Source organism: Trachymyrmex septentrionalis, unplaced genomic scaffold, assembly GCF_001594115.1.
Source record: "Trachymyrmex septentrionalis isolate Tsep2-gDNA-1 unplaced genomic scaffold, Tsep1.0 scaffold16, whole genome shotgun sequence".
Taxonomy (NCBI): domain Eukaryota; kingdom Metazoa; phylum Arthropoda; class Insecta; order Hymenoptera; family Formicidae; genus Trachymyrmex; species Trachymyrmex septentrionalis.
In genome coordinates, this window is record NW_017304758.1 from 2,612,636 (window position 1) to 2,629,991 (window position 17,356).

The window sequence follows — 17,356 nt, forward strand, 5'->3', positions numbered from 1 at the left end:
TATATATATACATATATATCAAATATATATTTTCCGTCTTATATGAATCTGTGTATGTACGTACATACATGTATATACACACATTTTTTGTTTTTTCCGTGAAAATTTTCTTAAAATTATGTTATGTCTTTTTTCTTCCTCCGCTATTATCTCTCTGTCTTTCTTTTGTCCTCTTTCTCTTTCTCTTTCGCTACACACACATTATGCTTTTCTCTTTATTTATTTCGAAATATTAAGAATAACATTGTACTTTTAATAATTATCTTCACTGGTTTTGTGTAACGTATATCTTCATATGATTTCCAGTATAAACATTCTTTGTTACGAAAAAAATCGTTTTACATCCGGTAAAAATTTAGTTTTCTTTACGCGTGTCTTAGATAAAATTTAAGTCTTAGATTGATCTGAAAGAAAGAGACACTGGATCTCAATAAAAAAACTGATTTATGATATAAGTTAAGTTTTTTACGCATATTATCTAGGCTTGTCCAATTTGAGCCAAAACGTAAAACCATGTATGCAAAAAATTCAATTTGAGTAAGATTTCATGGACTGTGAAGTATTGATAAGTGTATCAGACTATATCAAAACTTTACAGTCTCCGAAATCTTGCTCATATATTTCTTTGCATCGGTGGCTTTGCATTTTAACTCCGAAGCTCAAATTGGACAAGCTTGTTCTAAGTAAATATGTTGGGAAGCTCCCCCCCCCCCGCCAATTGTCGTACATATAATATACAAATTATTAAATCTCATTATTAATTTTCAGATGTATTCAAAGTATACATATTTCTTTTATTTACAAACGAAGATGACAAAGATATCTGGATTAGAATAAATACGATATAATGATGATGATATGATTTGATTGAAGCGAGAATAATAAGAATAACATTTGAATAACTATTTGAACTATAAAACTACCACCGCCAAAGCGAATGAAATAGAATTTATCTGTATTTAGGTGCTGCCAAATTTTATACATCTGATTTTTCTCAGCTGAAATTATCAAAATGTGATTTATATTTGTTTATTTGTAACTCTACACAAAATTTAATTTAAAACTTTTAAATACATGAGTTTTAATTGTCACTCTTTAAGCACCTCTTATGTAGGACTTGCTCATACAATTAAAAAAAAATCTGTTGTCTATTAATAAATAGAACTAACTAAAAAAATCACGTTCCTCTTACAATTAATAATAATAACAATAAACATTATAATGGAGAACGCATAATATGATTTAATTATAATAATACAATATAATTTAATATTTAGATTGGTACTATATAGTACTGAATACTATAAATTGTTGATATTTTAATTGTTTGGAGGAACATATATATAAGAAAAAAATCTGGTTTATGTTTATTCTGAAAATAGAGCAGATTTCATATTTTTTTATATTCTATAAAACAAATTATATTTCATAGGACTAACACTTTGTCAATATAGAAAATCTGAACACATACAATAGAATAAGCTCTATCTTAAGAATTTACGCGGAAATACACGTGAAAATACATATCCTTTTTACACATAGACTCCTCACTGATTTTACATTATATACATCGTTGTGATTCCCAGTATAAATAAATATTTACATATTTATATTTTCTAGATTTTATTATCGTGAAATCTAAAACCAATGATTATGATAAGACCAAAATATTTAACACAGCATTGCATACTCGTGTACAAAATATTCGTCAAATAAGATGTCTTGTAAATAACATTTTGTACGTGTAACATTCCCTTAATGTCTGCTAGTGAAATCTTCTCTATTGTTTAAAATTAAAAAATTTTCTTTAAGTTTTAGATTCTTCAAGTTTTAGAAAATTGACTTTTGATACGAGTACTTAAAGATAATTTATTAATTTTCCATTAATTTTCATTCAAAAAAGTTATCGTGACTTCTGACTTTCCTAAAAAAATATATAATAAAATAAATGTTTAGAATTTTTTTTATGTGTAAATTAATATTTACACTGGAAATCACATGATAATGAATATATCCAAATCCATTTTCAGAACAAATGCGAACAAGATTCTCTTCTTTTACATATTCCGTTTTTTAAATAATATTAATATTTTTATTTTATGTTATTATGATTATCATATATTATATGTTCTCTATTGTAACATTAATTCTTGTTGAAAATGTGATTTTTTTTAGTTATTCTTAACAATCTCGCTTCAATAAATTACGTAATTTTTTAAATAATATCGTTGACATCTGCGTTTATAAATAAAGGAGACATATATACATATACAATACTTTGAAGTACGTGTGAATATGTCGGTAAATTAACAAAAGAATTTAGTGATTTATATGTACGTCGCCCAATGAGAAATTTCGTATTTCAAAAAAGACTACAATCTCGAAATTTGAACTGATTTCGATACATTTTTTAAAAATAAAAGCTAATTAAATTTGGAACATTGTCGAATCAAATTTTTGTTTCTTTCTTCTCTTTTTTATTAAATCAGACATAAAGGGAGAAGTTAAATTTAAGAAGTTTTCAATCAAACAGTAACTTACTTAATATTGCATTTAATTTAACATCAAACGAATTGGGAGCCGAAAATTTGTTGTTGAATAAATAATAGAAATAATCAATAGAAAAATTAAATAAAAAAATTAAAATAAATAAAATTTTAAAAATGATAAAAAAAAGTGTAGTGTTACTTAATAGTTTTGTTCATTAAAAACTAAATATTATTTTAATTGATTTTATTTTTGAAATTAAGATTAGATTTAGTAATTACGTCAGTTTGTACAGCTGTTTAAACATTATTTTAAGATTTGAGTGTTAAGTAAAAAATAAAAAAATGATAAAATAACGAAAATGATAAAAAAAAAAGATAAAATAAATAAAAATAATAAAATAACGAAAATGATAAAAAAAAGATAAAATAAATAAAAATAAAAAATGATTTTAAAAAATGTGCTGTTACTTAATACAGTTTTTATATACCAAAAACTGGATACTAAATTTGAATTAATTTTGGTAATTTATTAAGGTAAGATTTAGTGATTACGTTAATTTGTACGGCTTTTTAAACATTATTTTAAAATTCAAATGTTATCAATATTCGCCTGATGTTAAATTGAATACCATATTAAATGAGTTACTGTTTGGTTGAATACTTCTTAAATTTTATCTCTCTGTTTATGTTTAATTTAATAAAAAAGAGAGACAAGAAACAATAATTTAGTTCGACAAAATTGTTCCAAATTTAATTAGCTTTCACTTAAAAAAAAAAATGCATCGAAATCGGTTCAAATCGAGACTATAGCTTTTTTTGAAAGACAAAATTTCATTCCCACCCTACTGAGCGTCGGTTTCCCAATATAGTTATTTAATGCGTAAGAAACTCTACTTATCCCATATATTCGTAATTTTATTTTGTTATATACTTTTAGAAAAGTCAGAAGTCATGATAACTTGTTTGAATGAAAACTAATGAAAAATGAAGTATCTTTAAGCACTCATATCGAAAATCAATTTTGTGTCTAGATGCAGTCTTTCTTTTATATTAATTTACGATTTGGAGTTTATTTAAAAACTTAAAGAAAATTTATCAAACATTTAACAAAATTGAAAGACCCTTGTTATATAAAATAAATAACAATAAAATTTATCAATTCAAACAATATCTAATAATAGAGAATAGCTAGAGAATCTTTCACAAGCAGATATTAAGGGAATGTTACACGTACAAAATCGCATTTAAAAAGTATCTTCGTTATTGACAAGTATTTTGTAGGAGTATGCGACGCTTTATATTAAACATTTTGCCGTTGTTATTGTCATTAGTTTCATATTTTACGATATAAAATCTATTGCAAAACAAATTGATAACAAAATTTTGTTCACTTAAAGATAATTTGGATTATCGTTAACGGAATGTTAACAAATTAGGTTGACGAAAATTTTGAAGTTAAAAAATTGAGGCCGTATAGTGTATTCAATTAAACACACAAAATAGACACTAGTGATTCAGTAAAGTACGTTTTGTTTGATTGAATATACTATGCGGTTCTCCTCAATCTTTTATACAATTTCAAAATTTAACTTATCCAAATTATCCCGCTTTATCCTAATCTTCGCAGTCGGGAACTTCCTCAAAACATTCACTCATATACTTATTTTTATCCTTTTTGCTAACTATGTAAAAATATTTATATATATATGTAAATATGTATTTATGATATATGTAAAAAATATATATAATATGTGATGCATTTTCTTATATTTATAATAATATGTATTTGATAATCTGTATATATTATTATATTATTTTTAATGTATTACATCTAATTATATATATTTAAACAGATGTAATTATTAATAATTTTTATATTTTATTTTTTATTGTTATATTAATTTTGCTGCAAATAAATTTATCGTTGCACGAATTCTGTACACAAATTTTGACTAAATCTGTATTTGCGATAACCGTTTCCGATTTGAAAATTAAAATTAATCAAAATAACTTACATTGTAGGAATTACATTTCTTTGATTATATTCATTATGACTTAGCAGATATCCAAAGACCGTCTTACGTTTGAAGCTTTATATTCGAAGAGATTTCATGGTATGGAATAGCGTACTCGAATTTAGAATTTTTCACAAAAACATGTATCAACAAATTTTATACGCATACAAGTGCATATATCTACATGTGATAAATAACATAATTTCAATAATCATCATTTTGCATCTCATGCTTACTCTTCTCACGTCAAGATACATTCCATAAAATGAACATCTCGAATATATAAATTGTGTACATATTCATGACCGATTTAACGCAAATTATCGTGAACTCTGTAATGTATATACGTTGCGTTAGAATATAATATTATAAATTTATCGATATATAATACAGATATATATTGAACATTATAACTGAAACTTGTGTTTTCAATTTGACCTCTGCATCATCTTTCGTATCCGACATCCTGTCTTGACATAATATTTTTATTGTGATATTATGATTTTATACATATAAAAATTGTAACGATAAAATAAGACTCGTTGAAAACAATTTAATTAAATAGCGAGAAAATAATCCCGTTTACGACACTGATCATTCGTGAATATTATATCGATACAAAGATTAATTGGAACGAAAAATAAAAGTCTAAGACAGGAAATCTAACGAACAATACAATTTTTCTGTTTTATCACCTTATATATTGCTGCAGCGATAGAAAAATAATATATTTCAAATTTGCAACTTGTCAGTAGATCATTTTCTAAATTGGAACAGCATCTTAATTAAGATAGTAAATGTAGAATGTTTATAACTTTATTTTTTATGTTGTACTTTTAGTTATAATGTATTGTTTAGAATTTAAAAATTTGAAGTCTAGTATAATCTCTATGCCTTGTCAAAGTTGTGACTCTTTTCCATAAGAATTAGTTTAATTAGAGTCAATCATGCTAATTTTTTACTTCTATTATTTTTTTAACAACGTAGCAATATATATATATATAAAATAATCATTAAAATTTTCATTTTTAATCATCATCGATAACTTTTTAGAAAAGCGATGCAATGAATTTTTGTGTCGAATTTTCGCTCAACTGCGAAAGGAATTGCTTATAACAAGTCAATGTCAAATTGCATGTAAACGGCACGATGAATAGACATGCCCTATGATTCGCACAAATGATTTTTTGCTGCAAGTAGACTTTTTATTCTCCCGATGGGGGTCACATTGCGCGCATTCGCGAAATCATCCCGATAAATATGTATATATAATATATCGTATATGCGTAAACGCGCGCGCCGAACGCGGTATATGGCCGAGTGGAGACATTAATTCGCGCCAATAAATATTCCCATCGTTCCGGCACATAAACCCCGGCGTTTGTCATACACACGCAGTCATTTCGGTTAAAAGGCATTCCCTCCGCCACTGAATGCAAATGTGAGTAGCTCGTTGTGCGTGCCGCTAGGGTCTCTAAAGTGCTTTCAATTACGCGTTCCACCTAACGTTCCGACGCGGCGCGAAGCGACGCGACGCGACGCGACGCGACGGTCCTACATGTTATCTCCCGTTTTCCTATGTTTTACATAACTGGGATTTTCAAGTGTTTCACGCCCCACGAGGACACGCATGCTGCGTGTCGACGGCGGCGGTGGCGGCGTGGCATACGCGGTGTACGTGAACGGAATACGCGTCAAGTGCGAGAGCTCGTCATTATTTAATACCTATCGTCTCATCCGCTTTCTTCGTTTCTTTTTTTTTTTTTATCTCCTCCCGATCCACGATCTTCCGCGATGTTTAACTCTTGAGAGGTCGCTCTTGATGACGAGCGATGAGACGGAAAATTGTTTTTTTCTCGCACGATTATACCGCGTGACATTGATTGTGATTTGGAATATAAGGCCGCTACCTAGCGCATAATTTGCACCCGCATGTATACCAGAAACTAAAACACAAGAAATAGAACTCTCGTATATATTTCAACGATAAAAAGATAAGAAAGGCCTACAACGAGAAAATAAGATGTATATTTTTAATAGTAATTTTTAATATTGCAATATAAAAGATAGGACGTTCCGATTCACTTAGCCATCTCAGCCATCGTAAAGATATAAATCCATATAAAATTTAAATAATATTAAATGATACTAAATAGAAATCACGCGAGGCACAATTTTACAAACAGTAATTTCCTTCTTATGTTTATTATAACGACCTGAGTGTATGTGCGAGTCCATGATTCGTTGCTATGTATAGACATGGGCTGAGTCGAGTGTTAAAATACGGAATATGTATCGCAAATCCTATGCAGATATGCAAGATATCAATTGCGTATGGTATATATGAAATATTAAACTGTGTCATTATGAGAGAAAAGTTACTAACAGCCATTAATTTTCAGAGTTAAAGTTAAAAAAAAATGTACTTACAGTATACATGTCTAAGTATATCGATTTTCTCGTAAATATCTGTTATGTTAGCGCTTCGAGATGTGAGAACGAAATGTGACCGTTTTTGACCGCGAAGAATTTAACACGACGAACAGATGAAAACGTATGTTTACTTTTCTTAATTTGTCAATAATATTATAGGATTCATCCAACAGCTCCGTATCTTTTCTTAAATTAAGACCGTTTGCTTGTTTTTTAATGCGTAACATTTCTGAGATTAATCTTTCATGATATCTCGATTTAATGTTCAAAATTTTAACATTATTCCAATCAAGTTTATGATTAAATTCCATAATGCACTGTAATGTAAAAACACTGTAATGTACAAGAACAATAACAATGCAATAATGTCGAGACTAACTTAATAAAAAATGCCATTCTATATATAAAAAAATATAATCTAAAATAGTTACATCTGCGATAAATAAGGATCTTTGATATTATAATATTAAAGTTAGTATTAAATATACATCTTATATTTGCTCATTTATAGGCTTTTATCTTTTTATTACCAGAAATTAGGGTATCACCAGCGCAAAGTCGCCAACAATAATACTTACGGAACAACTTTAGATAACGTTTCTTTAAATATCCCGTGCGTGCGTAACGCGCGATATACAACCGCACGATATACGAGATGGACGACATGGAGTTGATTTAACGACACTTGTTGCTCGCACAAAGTTGGATAATAATTTCAGGTCGCTTTCCGAGTTTCGGGCAACGAGTGAAGCGACGTTCAAACGTGTTGTTGTATATATATGTCTTCTTCCATCGCGTCATCATTTCTTTCGCGTTTTGCCTAGTTCGAGCACAGCACGCGAGACTTTCCTGTTGTTATGATTGCTACTTTTATTGCTTTATAATACACTTCAATATTCATGCTGTTCTCCGATTTTCTTTTAATATTAAGTCATTCGAATATTTCGTATTACAATTAGTACTAAAGATCAGACATTAAATATAATTTATAAAAGAAATAAATCTCACAAATTTTTTTAATGCAGAGAGATAGTTGCAGAGATAGTAGATTTGCATATCGACAAGCGATTTTTTTTTTATTTACCACAATTAGATTCGATAGTTTCATTCGATTTTGGGAAACTATATGTTATTAGCATAAATATATTAGTATGCGCCTATCCTAGCGTTGCGTATAACTATTTCATAACAGGCGATTGTGGCTGTAATAATAGTGAGGTAAAGTTGGCTTCAACACGCGATCAAATAGCAAGGATACCTAAGTACAGAGCTGACTCGAAGAGCAACAATTCTCTCGATCAATTTTTTCCTACCACACCTGTTTTCTACGCAAATATTTTTCAATTAAAACATAACTTATGAACTAGCCATCAATAATTTGTTTAAATTATAATTATTTGAATTGAATGCGATTGTTATATTTTGATTAATTGACACTCGCCGTAGGTTTTTTACACAACGATTTTTGTTGTCTCAAAACGTCGACAAATCGCAAATTATTTTGATAGAGCCGCGGTCGTTTGATCGAGCGACATCATTCACAGCTTACGTATCTCTCGAAGGTCAGGTTCCGTCCGTCTGCGAACAAATAAATACGTCAGAAGACATATTACGTAGCGGCGAGCATGTAAACGCAGTACAAAGTTGAACTCGAATCATTATATTGAAGGCCAAAATTATTTTAACGCCTCAATCTGAAATAACGTGGGCTTGAAATCTCAGAGAAAAACAAAAATAAAAAGGATATTACTAGGATATTTTCAGAATTCGAATAAATATTCCCGATGAATTTATATTTCTCGATGAATGTAACAAATATGTCGTAACGTCCATCACGTGCGGAGCTATTAATGACAAAATTTTTTACCCGCGGTGTACCTATATAAATATCCGCGAAATAAATCACAGGTGATTTAGATTTTTCCGATATTTGAAAATTACTGACCGCCGGGTATGCCATTTTAATCGCGCTTCCGCTTTAAAAAGTAACGTCCGCACAACAATTTCTGCATGCGCGGTTGCGAAAATATTGCATAAATACGGTAATGCGCAAATATAGTCAATCTTGAATCTGTATGTTACTTTCGGTATCTACGCGGGAAGAACGGATTTTACTAAAGCGTATAAAAATTAAGCCAGATCTGAAAGTATATTATTCTGATTCCATCAAAATAATTATATAGAATGCTCAAGCATGATGATAATGCTTGCAAAAAATGTGATATTCTGTATAGCATCCAGTTTGATTCTACATTATTTTAACAATCTCTAATATTTTTATTATTTTCAGGTCTGACTATATTTTTAGATATTTACAGTAAAACCACCTTTCCTGTGTATTAGCTGTAACACAAATATTCTTTTTTTAACTTCACTTATATCTTAACTTCTCTTATATCTTGTTACATAACATGTTAACATGTTATATAATAGTAATAAAAATTATTGTATGAGATGAGTTGTTGAACGGCACAAAAATATGTTTGGCACATTACAAACGTCAAACATTCTGTAGTCTATTTTTACTTAAATTATCTGTGATTTCTCTTTTATGTTCACACTGTCAACTTTTATTTTACCTTCTTCTTCTTCTTCTTCTTCTTCTTCTTCTTACCTTCATTTATCTTCAATTCTGCATAAACGCAGCAAACATAAACGACCAGCGTACGAATTCCAATCAAAATTACGTCGGATCGGTAAAGATAAAGTTTACGTAAAAATCACGAAATGGCATACCTACTTGAAGCTTAATAACTGTTTGCGCCTCGCGATAAATCAATTTACGCCGAATAAGGAAAGAAAAATGATGAAAAACGAGCAAGAGAGTTCGCTTTGATACCACCGCGCTTCAGGCCCGCTTTAATCTCAAGCCGATCCCTCGGATCACGCGTGGGTACCTCCAAGCGAAACATCCCCTCGCGAGTTGCAATTTGTAAGGTATCGCGCACCTCGCCTCCACCGTAAGTCTGCCTCTATCCGTCTCGATGTTCTCTCTCTCTCTCTCTCTCTTTCGCTATCACGGTCCCGTTGATCCGGTTAACCTTCGTTGCCCCCTAAGTAAGATAATATTCACGGCCAATTACCTAAAACGCACTCCTTATGGCACCGCCGGTGCGCCCGAAGTATTGGCAGTCTGCCACTGTGCCGATCGAGTATCCGGTGCGAAACGACCTTGTTATTAACGTTCAAGTAAGCTTTACTAGATCCGACTAACTCTGACTTCGCTCTCTCCGTTACACCATCAAAATCATAAGTAAGTCGATCAGCACTACTCGTCCAATATTTTCATTCCTGATTGAATAAACTTTTTTTGTACGTCTGGAGAAACGGCTCGACTTTCATCGGAAGAATTCTCATCGTCCGTACTCTCGACTACCTGTACTGGAACGCAAATTAACAGCCAATAACGAACCGATACGCCCGTCAATAGCAACAGCAATGACGAGCGCGAGATCGCGAGGAGAGACTGTGACTTCTATCTGGCTTATCGGCTCGCGGGCTACACATTTCATCAGTCCTACTGACGGCAAAAAGTCACGGCACCGAGATAATAAGTTCGCGATTACCACCAGCGTCGATCCAACACGATTTCTACAGTGAGACGAGGGGACGACGGGCGCGCCGTCACCGATCGGAAGATCTAACGGATCCACTAATCCATCTTGAACGAGCGGGTTAACGAACTGCAAATCTCGCACTTGTTATCCTGAGTGACTTAAACGATTGCATACCCTCTCTGTGGAGTCATAACCGCGATAATTACTGCGAACGTGGGTGAGCGAGAGCTCGCGCCCTTCTCTTCATCTCCGAAGAATCAAGAATGTCGTGCATTTTATCCCCATGCTTTTCGATACCACATCTGCGAGTAGCATATGCAATTATCCTTTGTCTATGGGCATCTAAAAATTTACCTAAGTATAAATCTGAGAATAATTTTGGACTATTAAAATAATTATGTCGGATGCCGATTGTTAGAATATTATCTTTTCGCTGTATTGCTCGTCATACTTGAGTATTCTGCATAATTATCTTGATGGTCCCAGATAATTATTTTCAGATTTGTATATATTTGCCTAAATTTTTAGATGCTCCAGCAAAATCGTTCTTTCCGTATAGTCTTCTAAATTGATATACAAAAATGTTTATTGGAGAATTTATTAATATATAGATGCATAGATACAGAATTTATTAATATGTTTATATATAGATGAGAAAATTAATGCATTAGAAGAAATCTTTTATTAATTTTAACTTCTATATACTTCTAGGAATACTTTTAATTACTTTTCATTAATACCGTTCTTTTAATTTCCCATGTTTAAATTCTTCTTTTATCGACTTTTTCTCATTTGACTAAGATACATTTCTTCCTTTTCGTTTGCATTTTTCTAGATTCTTTGTTCTTACCACGATTTATATTTTCTAAATTTTTGTAATTAAAACGCCCTATAAATATGCTCGATGGAATAATAAAAGAAGAAGGAAAAGTGCAAATAGCTAAAAAGAAACGATTCCGACGTAGAGCTTCTCTCGCGCTCGTCGTCTCGCATTTATGGCACCAGCGCGCGACAGTTATGGCAACGAACGGCCGTCGAAAATCCAGTCAGACCTTCCAATTTGTTAATTGGCATGATAACGTACGCGCATCGTATATTCGAACCACCATCGTCTCTCTTCGTTCCGTCTCACTTTTTTTTTACTGTTACATCGTGTTCGCGTTCGCATGATTAAGACTCGTAATCACACAGCCGTTCGTTAAAGCGAACACACAGATTACTCGAGCTGAATTTTTTTCTCCAGTTTTACCCTCGCTCGTCCCCCGGATCGATTCATAAACACGAAAAATGATGCGCGCTGTAATTATTCACAGAGAGACGGGTCTCGATAAAATTTGAGAAATCTTGCACCCGGTAATTTCAGGTACGATCCCGAACGTTTTATACGTTCGTGCTTGTCGGCGCTTATAAGCTGGAAGTAACACCTGCAATCGTGCTGCAAAAAAATGCCTGAAATCTGAAAAATTTATTAGCGTGTCGTTTTCATTTACTCATATCGAGCACGCGATTGAATCGATCGTTAATTACAGGCTAACAAAATATACGTCAGCTTCAATGATTAAATCTGCGAAAAAAGGAAGTCTCCGAGGAAGGCTCGTACGATAAAGATATTATCCCACAATATTTTTATGAATGCCTGATGCATAAAGAGAGTAATTTTTGTCCGGAGGGTTTCCGCGGGCATTCACGCGTTAAAGGAGAGGGTAGCCGCGAAGAAAAAAATGGCAAAAAGATGGCGAAGAGGGGTTGCGTTCACGCACGGAGACGGCTGTTACAAACTGGTCGGACTAGCCTCCGGGTCAGTTTATCGCAAACAAATGGGTTACGCTTGTTCGACGCCGTATTTCACCGGAATTTATTGTTTATTATTCCGCCGGCTCGGGATGATATAGAGCCGTGTTTGCTCGTAGTAGCGTTAATGTCGTTAATAGCACCACCGGTCCGAACCGAAAACCGCCAAACCATCGGGAGCCGGCAAACCCTAAAACAAGTTTCCTCATTTCTTCCTCCCGTTATTCTTCGAATATCTGTCTAGTGCGAGAAAATTTAATTCTTTTCTATTCTCTTCATATTAGTCTTTAATAAAGAAAAAAAAAAAAAAAAAAAGAAATTAGAGTATCAAGATGGAAAGCGAGAAAGATCATATCATAACTAGAAGATACGGAGAAATAGATCTCAAGTAGAGAAATGTCTGAGAAATTGGCCATTGACTAGTTTTCACCTTTTTTCAATTCATCGGACAATAACCATCCACCAGAAATCTTAGTTAGATAAATCTAGTCAATAACTAACCAAAAATTAGCGAGAGGTCAGATGAATCAATAAATAAAATTGAATTTCTAGCCAGCAAAACCGAAAAATTCTGATTGTCAAATCATTTTCTATGAGGCGTTTACTGTCGTTCTCGCAAGCCTAAAAACGTACGAATAATCGCACGAAAATATACGAAGAAAAGTACAAGAAGAATAAAATTAACAAAGATAACTAGGAAGATAAGAAAAATAATATGAATGAAAAATAATGTGAATGAAAGAACGACAAAGAAAAATGGCGCAAGAACGTCTTGACAATTATTTATTCGTAGGGAAATTCAATTGGCTCAATGTAATATGAAAGGTCAGGTTTAAGGGCTAAGAGCACGGATTGTGCGCGCGCGCGCGTGCTACGTCGACTCCTTAATCACTCGTTTTGTGACGTGCACGCGCCCTCGCGACCCGCACGAAGTTCGTATCACGCCGATCGCTTAAACTTAAACCGTCCTGGACGTACCCTGACGCTAATGCGTTCTTAATGTGACAAATTCGTCGCGGGTAAACACTCGGAGCTCGGGCCCGCTTCACAAGATGCGGGAGATTATCGACGTACGTCGCGTACGTAGAATTTTCACTCCCGTACGCTTTTCCATCGTGCCATTTTATTTCGAATTGAGCAACAGACTTCGAATCTCGCTTTGCGGACGCGCGGCTCTTCCGTCTCTGACGATTGTGTGACGGGTAAATGTTTTCGCTAACTAGAATTGCCCGTTGCAGAACTATCACGCGAAACATATGTACGCACGCCGCAATAAAGATGCCGTTGTTTTACGAGCAATTTCGGAGTAATACGAAGCAATGCGCTGCAGTTTCCCGACATTAGAACGGTTCGCTTGTCATTCCCTTGCACGCGACACCGATTTACTTTCGTCTTAAAGTTGTGTTTGAAAAGTCAAGGCACGAATGTATAATATGAAGCATAAAAGGAAAACGTATTTTTCTCTTGTAAAACGTTCGATTTTCCGTATTTCATCATGGAAAAAAATAGATCGAGTAGCAAAGCTGTAGGTTGCGCTGTGCGAGTTTATATAATTATAAAGATTTGATGATTCAACAATGACTGCAAGCAATTATCAGTATGCTAATACAATTAATTCTTTGCTACAGTAAAAAGTCTAATGTAACAAGTTTTCTTCTATTATAGCAGCAAAAGTACGCGCCTCAGGCGCAGGATTTTTATAAAAAGTTATCTTTGCTGTATTAACAAAAATTTATCGTCATTGCAAAGTATGATTACCTATATATATATAGTTTCTAATTTTATTCAGCTGTATAATTTTGCTACGCTGAAAGAAAAGATTGGCTGCTACAGCAAATTAGAATGGTAAAATGTCCTTTCAGTGTACTCCAATATAGAAAATTAGCTGTCTGTTATGACTGTAGATTCGCTAAATTAGTAAAGTTTTTAGTTACTTTTCAACAAATCTTTTTCTGTGATCTGGTATTTCCCCAAAACTGATTACTACAATATTTTCTCTTTTGTAGCCCCTATTCGGAGATTTTTTTCGGTTCGCAACTTTTCGTCCGCGCTACGGCCAGTAATTTTGCAGGTGCAAACAGCTCCTTCGTAATCGAGTTAATATTTATATTAACTCGCGTCCTCTTCGGAATGCGCCGCGTGCAAACGTGAATTACGCCAGGATGGACGTTAATTTATGCGTACTGGGGAGCGCTGCTCGGAAGAGCAGTGTCAGAAGTTCATAAATATACGAAACGTTGATACGAAAGTAATTTAACAGCGCACTACGGTAAATTGCCCTTACTTTCGTCTGCGCTTTTTACGAATTATACATATCTTAAGCGATATGCTCCATATATTTAACTTTCGCGCGACCCTTCAAGGACGGCGCTCCACCCGCTCCACTCGGATTCGCAAAGCGATTTCAGCTCTCCTCAGCAGGACGAAAGGTTATATTTCACCTATCTTACGCGTTACTCGCGTTATAAATTACACGAAATATGATTTATGTACCGCGACGCGCGGCGTCGCTCCGCTCGGAAATGGATAGTAAACTGTGCGCCGGCGAGTTATCGGCGATGCGCGCGATCATTAACGAGCGATATCGAGAGAATTTATTGCACGCTTTGTTACACTGCTAACTTGTATCTACCTGTAGACGATCTCGTGAGTTTCTAGCCTCCACTCTTCATTGTACTCGAAACTTTGAAACCCTCCGAAGTCGACGCCAAAATCTGGTAACGCAGTTATCGACGCTGTGCCTGAGTCGCATTTAATTTGTGTTAATTAAAAGGCATTAATTAATTTCGAGGAATCAAAATGGCATAACTCGCGTGAAAGAGAATGAAACTGTAAGTATAGTTTAATAAAAATAATTCGAACTTGCGGATGTATTTGCATTTGCAGACGTACATTCGCGAGTTCTTTTAACAAAACGGAAAAGAATCTTCGGCTATCTAAATTTCGATGGCCTTTTCTACACACGTTGATTTTTCTCGGTTTTGAAAAGAAATCTCCAACAAGGAGATCAAATCTCATGATCTTCTAGTCTGAAGATGGATAAAGAAAATTGAATTGTTTAACAAAGAATTGTTTTTTTACAAAGAGATATTTATATTAGAGTGAGTTATAATATCTCCGGAGGGATAAAATTCTGCTTTTTCACATTTTGCCAGACACTGTCGATCCGACGATCTCCGAAGTCAATTTTCCGATGTAGTTGATAATTTTATTATCTTCTGCCTAATTAGTTAGGCTTCTTTCGAACATTCGCAATCAAATCCTCTACACCATGTATTACAGGCATCGGCAAAATCAAGATCGGCCTCTCTCGTCTCCCTCGAGACCTCGATAGAGCGATCTCTCGCTATCTCTCGCTCCCTATTGTCCCAGTTCTTCCCTTCGTCGCGCTGCACGTTTATTCGCGCTAATAAAGCACTTAACAATTATTTTCCGGCCGGTGATTTTTCAGCCGGCCGCAGCGGCCGCTGATAACGACTCGCGCCGGCTGATAACTCACGACAGCCGCGCGTGGGCGATGGCATACACGCCGTTGAGTTATCGTTTCCTACCGTGAAACGAAAACGGGAACAAGAAGCGAAAGGCTTTCCGAGCGACGGCGGTGCATTTACGACGGCCAAGCGTCTCTCTTAATGCACGTTTCGCATGCGGCCGACGTCGACGTCGGCGACGAATCGGCCGCCGGCTAATTTAACGCGATCGTAATCGTCCGCGATTTGTCTTAATTTTCGGTATACGATTGTGGATCCGGTGGTGGGGGGGAGGGGAGGGGTCCCACCTCTTACCTCGGGTCTCCTTATCGGTCCGCCCGCGTCGTTCGCGACCGAGGGTCGTTTTAATGCCGTCACGCGTCGAGTTATCGCGCCCCCGGGCCCCGGCTCGTAGCCGAAGAAGCTCGGGGTGATCGTGACGGCGATTAGAATTTCGGATTGCGCACGACGGTACGGCGACGTCGCGATCGCTAATACCGTTGATTCCCCCGGCTCGTTCCCCGCTTATACGTTTGTGCTCAATTTGCCGCATCTTTCGCCACACTCTCGGACTCTCTCGGCGGTGCGCGTTTTGTAACCGAGAATCAATCATGATAATTAAAACGAGCGAACAGCTGAAGATCATCGGCTCTTACGTACAACGTAATGCAATTATATCACGGTTAACCACGCGACGTGTTTTGCGATTGCAATTTCATACACGGTTTACACGTATGCGCCGCAAAGCCTCTCGAAGGAGGCGGCTATTACTGAAACGTTTCAGCACACACGCGAGCCCCCGATAAATGCCACCGCGGATTAAAAAAATGACCGGCGGCGACGAGTATCCGCGCGCGTTTAACGGTCGTCGCTCTGCGAATATCTGACAATACGGGACTTTCGTCGTCGCCGTCGCCGATTAGCGAGTGGCCGGCCAATTTCGTCGTCGAGAGAGTTTCTCGCGGGTGATCTGTCATTCCGATTCACGGGAGGGACGCCCGTTGTTTTCGGTGTGTGTGTCGTCGCGTCGTGGATCGTCGCGTCGGGGAGATCTCGTTTGGTTCGAGAATCAAAAGAAAAAATGTGAGAAGAGACTCGACAAGAATGGTACCGCGACGGGGCAAGGGGAGAGGCACGGGGGGGGAGGGGGGGAAATGATTGAGACTTGAAATATAAGAGAAAGAGGAAGAGAGGACGGAGCTGTGTATGCGTGCGGGCGAAATACGCGCGACGTAATATCGCTTGTATCGACGGGGGGCGTAGGTGTAAGCGCGCCGCTAGACGGATCACAACTCGCGAGCGTGTGCACGCGCTCTGTCTGGATCGAACGAGGAGTGTCATCGCATTTAATTAAAATGTCACACGCGCGTGATAAATGTCGCGTGCGAGCTGTGTGAAAGAAGCCGTCGCGTCGTGTCGTCGCCGCCGCCACCGCCGCCTCCATCGCCGTCGCGTTTCGCGCTTTCCTCTCGCGGAAGCGGAGGGAAAATAACAAATGAAATTTGCTATCTTCGTGACACCTATACACAGGCGGCTGCGAGGGATAAAAAGAAAAGAAAAAAAAAAAAGGAAAGGAGAACACACCGGCGAAGAGGACTGAT

The 17,356-nt window shown here is 35.6% G+C and overlaps 1 protein-coding gene across 2 annotated transcripts in view; it reads left to right on the forward strand.

Moving 5' to 3' along the window:
• Positions 1–17,356, forward strand: part of LOC108746189 (transcription factor Sox-2) — a 116,390-nt gene that overhangs the window by 6,139 nt on the left and 92,895 nt on the right. The gene's annotated exons all lie outside the window — the stretch shown is intronic.